The 12922-nt window shown below is 40.0% G+C and overlaps 1 protein-coding gene across 2 annotated transcripts in view; it reads right to left on the minus strand.

Moving 5' to 3' along the window:
* The window catches only part of dicer1 (dicer 1, ribonuclease type III), a 42844-nt gene extending 34016 nt beyond the window's left edge, over positions 1-8828 (minus strand). The window contains exon 1 of one of the 2 annotated variants that reach the window (XM_022221407.2): positions 8447-8828. The gene's annotated coding sequence lies outside the window, so the exon portion shown is untranslated. Of the gene's footprint in view, positions 1-8272; positions 8356-8446 lie in introns of those variants that run through there. The other variant, XM_051956167.1, reaches the window with a different exon arrangement.
* Between the last annotated feature and the right edge of the window lie 4094 nt (positions 8829-12922).

Consider the following 12922-nt stretch of genomic DNA (forward strand, 5'->3'; position numbering starts at 1 on the left):
GTAGATGAAGTCACTTAGTTTATGTTATTCTTTTCAAGCTCATTTTTTGTTACACACCTATCTTAGCTGTCGCCCCTCAGCAGCTGATCACTCAGAGCAGAGGTGTCTCTGTGCACAGCTGCCTACCGAGCATCTACAGCAGCCTGTAAGTAAAGCGCTGAGAGGACAGCACTAAAGTGTATCAATGAGCAAACATTTAGCATATGAAGCCTTCAGGGTGCTATTTAATAAATCTTGCTTCTAGAGGATGCACTGGGTGAAAAACCTTTTTTTAAGCATTATACATTAGCAGGCATATAGCACGACATGGACGTGAAAGCAGTTTTCGATAAAAAGTTCTCCATATATGCCACACAGGCATTTATGGGCTTAATGAAAGAACAAATAAATTCATTTATTGTAGTTCATCAATCTGATTTATTGATACTGTTGTATAACACTTTTTTATTAAAATGCAATATGACTTTGAATTCAGTCTTTACTTTTCTGAGTAACATATTGATAAAGTAACTGACTCCACAGGTCCCCAAGACCTAAAATCTAATACCAACTGCACTTAACATACACTACAATGTGTTTTACATAAAGAAACACGTTATCCATTTTTGTTGACTGTATTACGTCAAATATATGCGATCCTCTGGCTTCAGCTCTCACAACTCTATATACAGCTATTATCCAAAACCAAAACAGGAAACTGGTGTCTATGGAAACTTCTTTTAATCTAAAGATTTTATAAGAAAGGGAGGTACAGATGATAAAACCCTACGGGACAAGAGTGAATGATCGTGACAAAAAGGACAGTACTGGGCTGCAGAGGACATTTTTATAGTTCTACTTCTAAGGAAGTGTCAGTGGGCACCAAGGCTAGACATGGCAACTCACTGTTAACCCCTCTGGCCACCGCATTTCTAATAGATACTGTTCTAGATTCTAAAACTTGCATATACAGGCAAAAAAAATGTAATTTGACTCCTCAGCTCAGAATTTAGCCTTTGCTAACCGTTAACTAACTTTGGCATTCCTGTGAAGCTGTTCCACAATGCCATCACCACAACATTACAAGAAAGATTTGTTCTAAACAGCAGAAAAAAGGAATGCTAAAATAGATTCATGGATGTTTATGTAGAAATATTACAGTCTAGCTCCGCCAGTGAGATGATTTTGAAAGACTGCAGTAATAATACTGTATGAGAAGATCTTCCTGTTGGCCATCGAGGACCGTTTCAAAATGATTGGGGAAATGATCTACAGGGGAAAGTTACAAATAAAAGTAACTAGCTAAGTAACTGGAATCCATACAAGTTAGGGACTGAAATTGTAACAACAAAGAGGTAAGGCACTGTACTTACATTTATGTATCTTTTTTTGCTACAAGAAGAAAACAAGCTTTTAACTATCACAGCAATAGCACATTCTAAGACAAGAGCACAAAAGCACTGAGAGAGTGCAGTACTCCACCAAGGCTGTTCATTCTCCCATATGGCATTGTCAGAAAAGCAGCCTTTCTTGTAGAAATGCAGCATTTGTTTATCAGAAATCCTGGCAACATAGAGTGTAGCCATTTATCATAGATGTACCCACAAACAAAATGACCTCGCGCTGAGCACAGGCGTCTGTTATGCATGTGTATGTTATGTATGGATACCAAATCACATGACCTAAATATGTAGCAGGTTGTGGGAATGCATGGGATTCAGAAACAAACCTACAATTTAATCAATTGCACCATGTATAATTGCAATAATAGAGTAATAACTAGTAACAATAACTGCAAATAAGACATGCTGTTCCTTAAGTGTCATTTTAACATAGCCTATTTTTTTTTTAGCCCAGTAGATTTCCTGAAATTAAATTTGTGACTATTAATTATTAAGTTATTATGGTTTGGTGTTTGTGTGCCACCTCAAGATTTTCAGAGGCCACATCTATGCGAAAAATTTCTGAAGGGGCCTCAGTGCTTAATGGAGAAATAAAGTCAAGGCAATTATATTTTTGAAGCACATTTAAAAGAAACTGGAGTTGAACCAAAGTTCTGTACAGAGGAGTGAACGTGTCCACTCTGATGACTTCACTGAACAGCACCCTATCTGGCATTTTATTAGTTGGGAAAAGTGAATAGCTGGCGACACAAAAATCTGAGTGTGAGAGCAGAGATTTCACAAACACAAAATCTGTTTAAAATGCAGGGAGGTGGAAAGCACAGGAAATCTGTATAAGCAGCAGTGTATCTGAGTGCAGACAGAGTGTTAAGCAGGAGCAGAGCACATCTGCAAGCAAACACAAACAGAAGATGGATGAATCGTCACCCATGGCTCACCTGAGGAGCAGTTTTAAAGCTCAGTGTGGTGGCTGTGGCTATCATCATCTTGGACCTAACCCAAATATCATCAAGAAGAGGAGCCTCAGTGGAGCTGAGCTGTGCAATGCAAATGTATCTGGTTCATGTGTCATTCAAAGACAAAATGGCAAAGAAGACTCATTTGATGACAAGGACTCTTGACAATGGCCTGGCTTTAGACCCATTCTAAACAGACTGGGTCAGATCAAAGCAGTTCACGGCACAGCAGGTGACTTAAAGGGTCATCAGTGTGTGAGAGCAGAGGCCTGTACTTTGAAGTAAGATTTAAGGTTAGTGGCAAATCTCCAGGCTTATCTCTGGGTTTTCAGGACTACAACGGAGGTTCACTTCTTACTAAGGTATATTGCCATGGTAACCAACGCTGCTGAACACATAATCAGCTCTGGAGCAAACAGAATTGGCACATATATCAATCAGGCAAACCATTACGACCACTTGACTAATGTTGTGTTGGTCCCCTTTATGCTGCTAAAACTCCTCTGACTCAGTGGGGCAGGAACATAGGACCTGTGGGGACGTCCTGTGGCACCGGGATGGTGGCAGTGAATTCTGTGAGACCTGTGGGTTGCAGGATGGGACTGACGTAGCTCAAGCTTATCCTGGCACATCTCACATATGCTCAATAAGACTTGCATCTGCTGAGTGTTGAACACCGGGCCAGTCCTGAGCAGTTTCAGTGGTGTGTCGGGGTACATTGTCCCACTAAGGGTGGCAACTGGCATCAAAGACTGCTGTTGCCATGGGGGTGGGGTTTTGGGGGCTACTTCATCTGCAATGTTTAGATGGGTGGTACATGTCAACCATCCATCTGATTGTCAAGACTTAAGGTTTCCCAGAAGTACATTGCATTTTAACAAGATGATCGATTGTATTTACTTCACCGGCGGTGAGTGATCAGAATGTTTTAGCTGAGCACTGCTTTCTGATCAATCACTTCTCTTGGAAAACAGCATCACTGGTCCTTGAAGATCCCACAGAGCTCAGTGTACAAACAGTAGAAGAGAAAGACGAAAATTTTTAGGGCTACAAGTGATTTTAAAGCAGTTTCTTGTTTAAGTGCTTTCATCGAGTGAAGTAATTCCAAAACAGAAACTGACAAAATCACTTCAACCTCATACTTGACCTTATACAATTTCCAATGAGCCAACTTATGAATTGAAATTATGTTTTAATTAGTTTTTTACTTGCTCCCAAAACTGTTTCAACACAGTCAGAGTTGCAGCAGAAAGAATAAAGCAAAAACTGCATTACACGTCACAAGCATGTGACAGAATGTCAAATTTCTGAATTCCATTTTCCATTTATTTTGGACATAAAATGTTTTATTCTACAAATTTCAAATGAAAAATTCTGAGGGATGGTAATTTTATAATCTTTCAAAGTTATTACAAATGTTCAATGTGTGCGCCACTTGTGACGCGGCACACATCAAGTCAGTAGGGGAGTTTCTGCCACACTCGCTGCAGCCTGTCATGGGTAACATTCTCCAGAGCCTCGGTGGTTCTGTTCTTGAGCTCCTCTGCACATGTGGGAAGTGGTGGGATATAGACCAGTCCTTTCACGTAACCCCACAGAAAGAAACTGCATGGTGTTAGGTCAGGTGAGAGTGGGGGGCCATTTCAATAGCACGTTATCTCCATCATCAACACATCCAATCCATCTTCCTGGCAGATTCTCATTACGATAAGCTCCATTATTAGGTGATGAAATGATGTTAATTTTTTTGGGGCACCCTGTATTATGGTTTGCTCTTCATTTTTAAAAATATGCCACTCCTGTCTCCACACCTGTCTATATCTTTGAATGGCAATCCACTGTCAACTCTGCCGCCTTCCTGTGAATGCACTCAAAGTCAGGTTAAGAAAACCTAGGTTGACTTACTGTGCTGATAACCAGCTTTGTGAGACTGCTTAATCTACCTTTGGTTTGTTAGGTTTACTGGGCCAGAAAACAAAAATGTACACTGGACATGCTGAACTTGCTTTGTAGATCAAGCCCCTGGACTTTCTTTTTTTTTTTTCCTATCTTTCTCGTCTGAGTGATCATTTTACATGTAAATACAGCCAAATTCTCAGCACATCTGTTGTGTTTGATTCAATTAATTGTTGAGAATCATTAATCTACTGGCTAGATTTATTTATCTGGACATGATTGAATAGATTTGAACTGTCTTAAGCATACTCTATGTTTCTGGACAAATATTGGTTCTGAAATGTGGGAAAGTCTCCCTAAATCACTGCTGTAAGTGTATATCCATTTGATTGGATGGAGATCAGACTTTAGCCATGTCGAAAGGTATACAAAGGTGTTACTAGGTCCAATCTAGTAAGACTGTCTGCACAATTTTCACAGAAAAGTGACCAAGATGAAGTTTCAGAAATGAAGCTAAGATGTTCAGCTGGCGCCAGGTTAACGGAATCGAATCATGTCAGAAAAGGGCTTTGGGGCTTGCAGCATTTATTCAAAACCTTTAAAGCCCTTCAAGTCTGGACAAAGGTCTGAAAGTGACACTAAAAAGACACAAACACAATTTTTACTGACTTGATGTGGATGCACTCTCAAAAGCCCTTTTTAGACACAGTCCACGGATCATTTCTGGCTGCATCAATTCATTGAAGTGACACTATCCTGCCACTCAGACTGCTGTGACTTTCCACTTAATGTTCTTCATGCGTCATTCAGATATTAGCCCCACAGTGACAAAGAAACCTGCAGTAAGCATGTGATATTTGTCATTCACATAAGACCAGACAATACAATGGTGTGGTTATGCATAAGGCAATGACTGACGAAATCCAATAGCAGCTTCAGCAACAGTTCAAATAAACCAAAGTGAGGCCAAAAGTTTAGGACTAAACTCGAGGACAGCTATGATGTACCAAAATATTAAACTCCAGCTGATAAACTGTGACTCTGTGTGCCAGCTCACCTGTCTGAGATGAACAAAAAGTTATTTATAATTAAATTACTTTATATTAAATTACAATTGAAGTCTCTACTATTGCTTTTTGCGTAACTGCATGCAAATTAACTGTCTTTGGAGACATTTGTGGATCCACCCACTGTTTGATGCTCCAGGTATATAACAAAGTAAAAGGAAACAGTCTGAAAAAGATGTTAGTGCCGTGTAGAGTGAAACAAGCTTGGATTACATTCATGGAGAGTATCATCTCAATCAAGTTTTAAGGACATTTAATTTGTAGCCTTGTGAGTCGTGTTGCAACTTTCGCATACAAATTGTGTACCGAGCTTCTCTGTGATGTTTTGGACCAATATTGGTGTAGAATTGTTGAAAAGGTCTTCTGTAAATCATTTTACACAACTCAGGCTGCACAGTGGCTTGGTGGTTAGCACTTTCGAGTTGCAGCTAAGAGATCCCTGGTTCACATCCTGGAGTTTGCATGTTCTCCCTGTGCATGTGTAGGTTTTCTCCGAGTATTCCGGCTTCCTCCCACAGTCCAAAAACATGCTGAGATTAACTGGTAACTCTAAATTGTCTATAGATGATGACGTGAGTGTGATTGTTTGTCTGTATGGGAGATGCCAGTGTTTACAAACAGTGACGTCACGAAGTCACGTGATTACCACGCTGGTTGGCAAGAGGAACCAGAGGAACAATGGCTGATGATAACAATGCGAACTATCCTTCCGTGAAATTGTCCGATTATGCTCAATCCTTATCACCTGAGGCCCGACAAAGATACGTGAGTAAGCTGAGATATCAGGGAAACACTAAAACCTTGCCAGATCCCTACAATTTGAAGACTGGGTGGGTTGACAATCCTTCATTGTGGCCGGACATTTCCTTCACCGACATTTATTTTTACTTGATTGACACCCATGGGCAGTTCACCCAACCAAAAATATATAATTATGAATTAAAAATAATATATCTTCTGTTAATCTTCAACAAGATGTCAAAGAAACGTCAAGAAGTTGCTGTATTTTTTGTCTGCAGTATGGCTTCTATGTAAGAGTAACGGACCCACAGCATTGGTGATCGAAAATAGGTCAATTCTAAAAAACGATCGCTAGACGCATACAAAAACACATATGGTTACAAATATGAGGCTGCTGGCTTCAGGAGATGTTATTGAATATGCTTCATTTGACTTTAGTATACTTTCATCGCCTAAAAAGCGATCGGTAACACATGACAACACTGAACCAAACAGATAGTGTAGAGATCGCTTCATGCAAAGGATGTGACACTAAATCAATACCTTTTGGTAAATAAGCTCAAAGTTGGACATACTAAACATGCTAAACTGTTGAATAGTTTACCTGAAGAAAAGTGGGAGCCACAAACACGATCTCTGCTGCTTACTGGGGTCCAATTTTTCCTGTTGATGGCCTGAAGCCACCGCCATCTTCTCTCTCCTGAAATCGGTATTCGGTGAAATTTCAAGCCTGATCCCTTCTCAAAACGCTTCGTACAACGAACAACTACACATGATATTACCATTGTGGTAAATACATGTACAATTTCATTCATGAAAAGCGATAACTTTACGTATTTGTAGCAAGCCGTTGTGTTACTGCGGGTTCTTGCCAACCAGCAGCGGTCTTGTACCATGTGACCATAACAAATGACAACACGCTGGCATCTCCCACATGTAGCCCTGTGATGGATTGGCAACCTGTCCACAGTGTCCTACGCCGTCACCCTAAGTCAGCCTGGATAAACTCCAGATGAATGAGGATTAAGTGGTGTATAGATAAAGGATGGAATTCACAAAACTCAAAGAACTGTTGCTTGTGTGCGTCTCATTAGTGTGATGGTGCAGTTCAGATTTGTACCTGCTTTTATGGAAACGTGACCAGGGTGAACATTCTGACATGACAGTGACACGTTCAGTTGACATCCGATTAACAGTACTAGGTGTATGTCTAAAAGGGGCTTAAATCTTTTGTTAAATTGCAAAATAACAACAAATGCTATTCTGTTAAAGTCTTAACTAACCAGGATATCAGTGTTATCCTTAACTGACCAAATATTTCAAGCCTGAAAGCTTAGAATTACAAATCACTGCCCTAGATTTGGATGAGAGTTGCTGCCAGCAGTAAAGGATCTCTACTGTCTTTGTTGAGAAACGTGAATATAAAAACAATGTTGAAATCAATGCATGTCAATAATTTTACTTCCCTGCATCTCACACAGTGGGTAGCTGTCATAAACTGAATGATATGAGGGCAGTATGACAGATTTGTTATGTAGTTCTCTGTCCTCCTCAGCACTAAACACTTACGACACATTTATATGTACAACAAAGTACCAGGTTTCTCCACACACACACACAAAAAAAACAAGCTTTACAAATGTTGCAATTACAGTGCTCCAAATGGGTGGCTGGACATTTGACCACTATGTTGAAGATACTAGCAGAAACCATGCTGAGTAACATTAGCCAGCTATCTAACCAGCTAGCTAGCATTTAAATAGCTGTATTTCTGCCAAGTGCTTTTACAGAACTGATCAAATTTGTATACGACCACAATGTTGAAGCAATGTGATTAAATACTAGGAGATTACTGCTTTAAATAATGTCCACAGCACACAGCGAGCGAGCGTTTCAAGGTCCTTGGCCTGAGAATTGATGATGTGTAACGGATGCTAATATTACCACATAACATAATAATTTATGCTAGTGAAGGCGATCCTCTCACATTAAGAAATATTTGGGACAATCTGAACCAATGTGTCCGTTACCATCGTACATAGCGTTACCATCGACTTGTATAACTGCAGTGGAAACCTTGCAGCATTCTAACATGGTAACTCACCGAGCATGGCTAGCAAATGTTAATACAAGCGGATCGGCTGTCTGGCAGCAGCTAATTGCCTGTTCATCTTACTAGATGTATGAGTGTATTTGCCTAAACTCGGACAGTGCGATAGATGGAACGAACCTGAAACATGGCTTTACCCGAAATGAGCAGGGTATAACGCAGCACAACGCCTGGCCAGCAAAAGCCACCATGCACCATCATGTCAGCCAGCTAGCGAGCTAACAGCTAGCGAGGCCAACAAATCCAGAAGAGTGTTCGAGAAAGACGAATTAAGCGACTCGGTAATAAACTCACCCGCTGTGTTTTTCCGATGGATCGTCTTGAGTAAAAACACTCGAAGTCATTCGTTGAATATCCTGACTGCCATTCACTATCGTCCCGATTTGGTGGCTAATCGTTCATGGGGGACCAATTCCTTTCACCTGGGCCTCTGCTACGCCATAACAGCAACGTAAACTACGTAACTCGTGCTTCCAGCTGCTTGTCCGTCTACTAGTCCGTTCACTAAAGGGAACGAGAATTGCGGTGTTCGCTGCTGAGCTCCAACTGTGGGGAGTTCCACACTGGCCTCATCTCAGTGCACAGAACCGATGACGGGCTGGTACACAGAGCACCCAAATGCAGACAAGACGGTGGCCGCCATTTTCCAATCCATACCGGAAGTCCTTACCGGGAAGTCCTTACCGGGAAGTCCTTACCGGAAGTCTCGCAGTTAAAATAAATATAGATGCTTTAAAAAAAACACGTACATTTGCTTCTTTACTTACCGTGTGCATTTTTTGCAGTTACACGTTTATTACAACGGTAGAATTTAATAGTTCAGGAGGTCCTCGCATTCCTTGGTCCAGTGGGCAAAGACTTTTCCATAACTATAATGACATATGGCGCAAATACAAGAATATTGAGCTTCTTCTATTCCAGTGTAGTGCAACAGATAATAAACAAATAGAGAAAGTGTGAAATAAAGAAGGGCCAGAGGTCAGCACTTGCATTAAGATAATACATAACACAAATCAACACTAAAAGGAAAAACATAAGTTTATTAGGCTGTCTACTGAATACTCATTCCTACCTGCACAAGGTGTTGTTCTCCAGAAGTAACAGGCACCACCATCTCCGCAACACAGGCATGTTGTGCTGAAATTTTTGTTGGCATTTCATTGAACATGCAATCTTGAATATGTACTGTTTACTATAGAAATGTACTTACAACCGAGTAGTCAAAATCTGCCTGAAGCACAATGTACAGGGCAGCCTGCACCCAAAAAACAAGACAAGACCATAAGTTTCAATATAAAACATGACAGCATGCACTACAATAAAACTGTTCTACAAAGCATAGTATACATTATGCTCTCAAACTTGATTACAAATTGAATGCTCAAAAGGGGTTGGGAAAAAAGCCTAATTGAAACACAACTTGTGATAACATACCGTTAACATGAATATCCCACAATCCACGGCAAAGTCTTGGCTTGGGAAGTCCTGAATTAAGAGTCAATGGTTAGTACTGTCATCACTCACATATGTATGATCCTTTAACAAATATATATACCTGCAAATCCTCTGCAGTTTTCTTTGTCTATGTGCCAGCACATAGTTTTTGAGCAACATCCCTGTACATTTAACACAAAGAAAATTACATTTCCGATACTGGGAGAAAACTTTAAAAAAAGAGACCATATCTGCCGGTATTGTTAGGAATTCTAGGGTCATAGGAACGTGACCAAAGACTGTAAAGGTCATAGGAACGTGACCTATAACAAATTTTCTGTGTAACCTCAAGATTGGCATGTACTGCTGTCCTCTAGATCCACCCTTTTTATAAAGGGAGTCTAGAAAGATGATCTCTCTCTGACCAGGCTTGATGACCTAGACAGAACAGCCTTTGATTTTAGAAACCCATGTAACAACATACATATACACAACATATCACAGTCCTTGGGATTACTGTGTCACTGGTGGATTGGCATGTGCCTCAGGGCGATGTTGGAGCCTGGTTGTACTTTTTTAAGAATTTGTGAAGGAAGTGACAATATGTTAACAAGACACAGAAGTAATGTTATGCTGTAACTTTTCTCACAAAATATACTGTAATACTATATTCAAACATAACTATGACATCAATAAGCTTTGACTACATACAGACTCACATACTCACACGTATCTGGTAATGACCAGGTGTCCACAAAGGGATAAAAATTGCATCCTTCTGATGTGCATTAACCTTCCAAACAGATATTCAAAGATTAAACATGAATATGTAGTAAGCCCATTATAGCACCATATATCAAAACATACATAAGACCTACTGTACTACTTACAGGTATTCTTTGCATAGGATCTGCATTTGCAGGTGGTAGCCACGTGGGGCAGACATACAGATCTATGATGTGGACATTCTTCCCCTAAACCAACATTGAAACAAGAAGTTAATAAAATTTCAAAGACAATGACTGCATAGTTGTCGTTTGTCATGGCAAAGATTTGTAACTCAGAATGTTTCAGACATTCAGGTTTATATAGTTTTATCTTCTGAGCACATACACACGTGGACAAAATTGTTGGTACCCCTCAGTTAAAGAAGGAAAAACCCACAATTCTCACTGAAATCACTTGAAACTCACAAAAGTAACAATAAATAAAAATTTATTGAAAATTAAATAATCAAAATCAGCCATCACTTTTGAATTGTTGATTAACATAATTATTTAAAAAAACAAACTAATGAAATAGGGCTGGACAAAAATGATGGTACCCATAACTTAATATTTTGTTGCACAACCTTTTGAGGCAATCACTGCAATTAAACGATTTCTGTATTTGTCAATGAGCGTTCTGAAGCTGTCAACAGGTATTTTGGCCCACTCCTCATGAGCAAACAGCTCCAGTTGTCTCAGGTTTGATGGGTGTCTTCTCCAAATGGCATGTTTCAGCTCCTTCCACATATGTTCAATGGGATTCAGATCTGGGCTCATAGAAGGCCACTTTAGAATAGTCCAACGCTTTTCTCTCAGCCATTCTTGGGTGTTTTTGGCTGTGTGTTTTGGATCGTTGTCCTGTTGGAAGACCCATGACCTGCGACTGAGACCAAGCTTTCTGACACTAGGCAGCACATTTCTCTCCAGAATGCCTTGATAGTCTTCAGATTTCATCGTACCTTGCACACTTTCAAGACACCCTGTGCCAGATGCAGCAAAGCAGCCCCAAAACATTACTGAGCCTCCTCCATGTTTCACCGTAGGGACAGTGTTCTTTTCTTCGTATGCTTGGTTTTTGAGTCTATGAACATAGAGTTGATGTGCCTTACCAAAAAGCTCCAGTTTGGTCTCATCTGTCCAAAGGACATTCTCCCAGAAGCTTTGTGGCTTGTCAACATGCATTTTTGCAAATTCCAGTCTCGCTTTTTTATGAGTTTTTTTCAGCAGTGGTGTCCTCCTTGGTCGTCTCCCATGAAGTCCACTTTGGCTCAAACAACGACGAATGGTGCGATCTGACACTGATGTACCTTGGCCTTGGAGTTCACCTTTAATTTCTTTGGAGGTTGCTCTGGGCTCTTTGGATACAATTCCAACAATCCGTCTCTTCAATTTGTCATCAATTTTCCTCTTGCGGCCACGTCCAGGGAGGTTGGCTACTGTCCCGTGGGTCTTGAACTTCTGAATAATATGAGCCACTGTTGTCACAGGAACTTCAAGCTGTTTAGAGATGGTCTTATAGCCTTTACCTTTAAGATGTTTGTCTATAGTTTTTTTTCGGATGTCCTGGGACAATTCTCTCCTTCGCTTTCTGTTGTCCATGTTCAGTGTGGCACACACCTTTTCACCAAACAGCAGGGTGACTACTTGTCTCCCTTTAAATAGGCAGACTGACTGATTATGAGTTTGGAAACACCTGTGATGTCAATTAAATGACACACCTGAGTTAATCATGTCACTCTGGTCAAATAGTTTTCAATCTTTTATAGAGGTACCATCATTTTGTCCAGGCCTGTTTCATTAGTTTGTTTTTTTAAATAATTATGTTAATCAACAATTCAAAAGTAATGGCTGTTTTTGATTATTTAATTTTCAATAAATTTTTATTTATTGTTACTTTTGTGAGTTTCAAGTGATTTCAGTGAGAATTGTGGGTTTTTCCTTCTTTAACTGAGGGGTACCAACAATTTTGTCCACGTGTGTAGTACCTTGAAATGAGCTATCACCTGAATCATTTCAAAGCAGGTATTTCCCATCTATAAAAAAGGTTAATTACAAAATAAAACATACATACTATGTTCATAACACTATATTGCACTTCGACAAATTGACTTACAGTGGATTCCATCTCTTCATTCTGCCTCATAGTCAGAAAATCTGACCGAGACAGGGACGTTTTGAATGTTTGTACTATTAGTTCACTGCCTGTTCTGTTTTTGTCCAGAACATAGTTGAGCTGTGGAAAAAAAAACAGAACTTTGACTCTGAAATGAAGCTTTAAATCACGAACCTCTGCACATGCATAAAATATTAGTAAGTGATTACCACTTCTTCTTGGTTGTGGTGCAAGGTAAATGACCAGGACCGTTTGGCTTCAACAGACTCCAACCTAGTCAGACTTTCACAGTGAGGGCCACAGTGTTGTTCTTCATTGGATGCTAGGGGTGTTGCTTCACAGTTGACATTGTCTTTTTCACTTTCAGTGGGTTCTAAAAAAGGGAGGTGAAACTATGTAATGATGGACCTACGTAGAAAAACACATTTACTAATTCATTTTGACAAGGACACAGCT

The sequence above is a fragment of the Acanthochromis polyacanthus genome, chromosome 1 (genome assembly GCF_021347895.1).
Source record: "Acanthochromis polyacanthus isolate Apoly-LR-REF ecotype Palm Island chromosome 1, KAUST_Apoly_ChrSc, whole genome shotgun sequence".
Taxonomy (NCBI): Eukaryota; Metazoa; Chordata; class Actinopteri; family Pomacentridae; genus Acanthochromis; species Acanthochromis polyacanthus.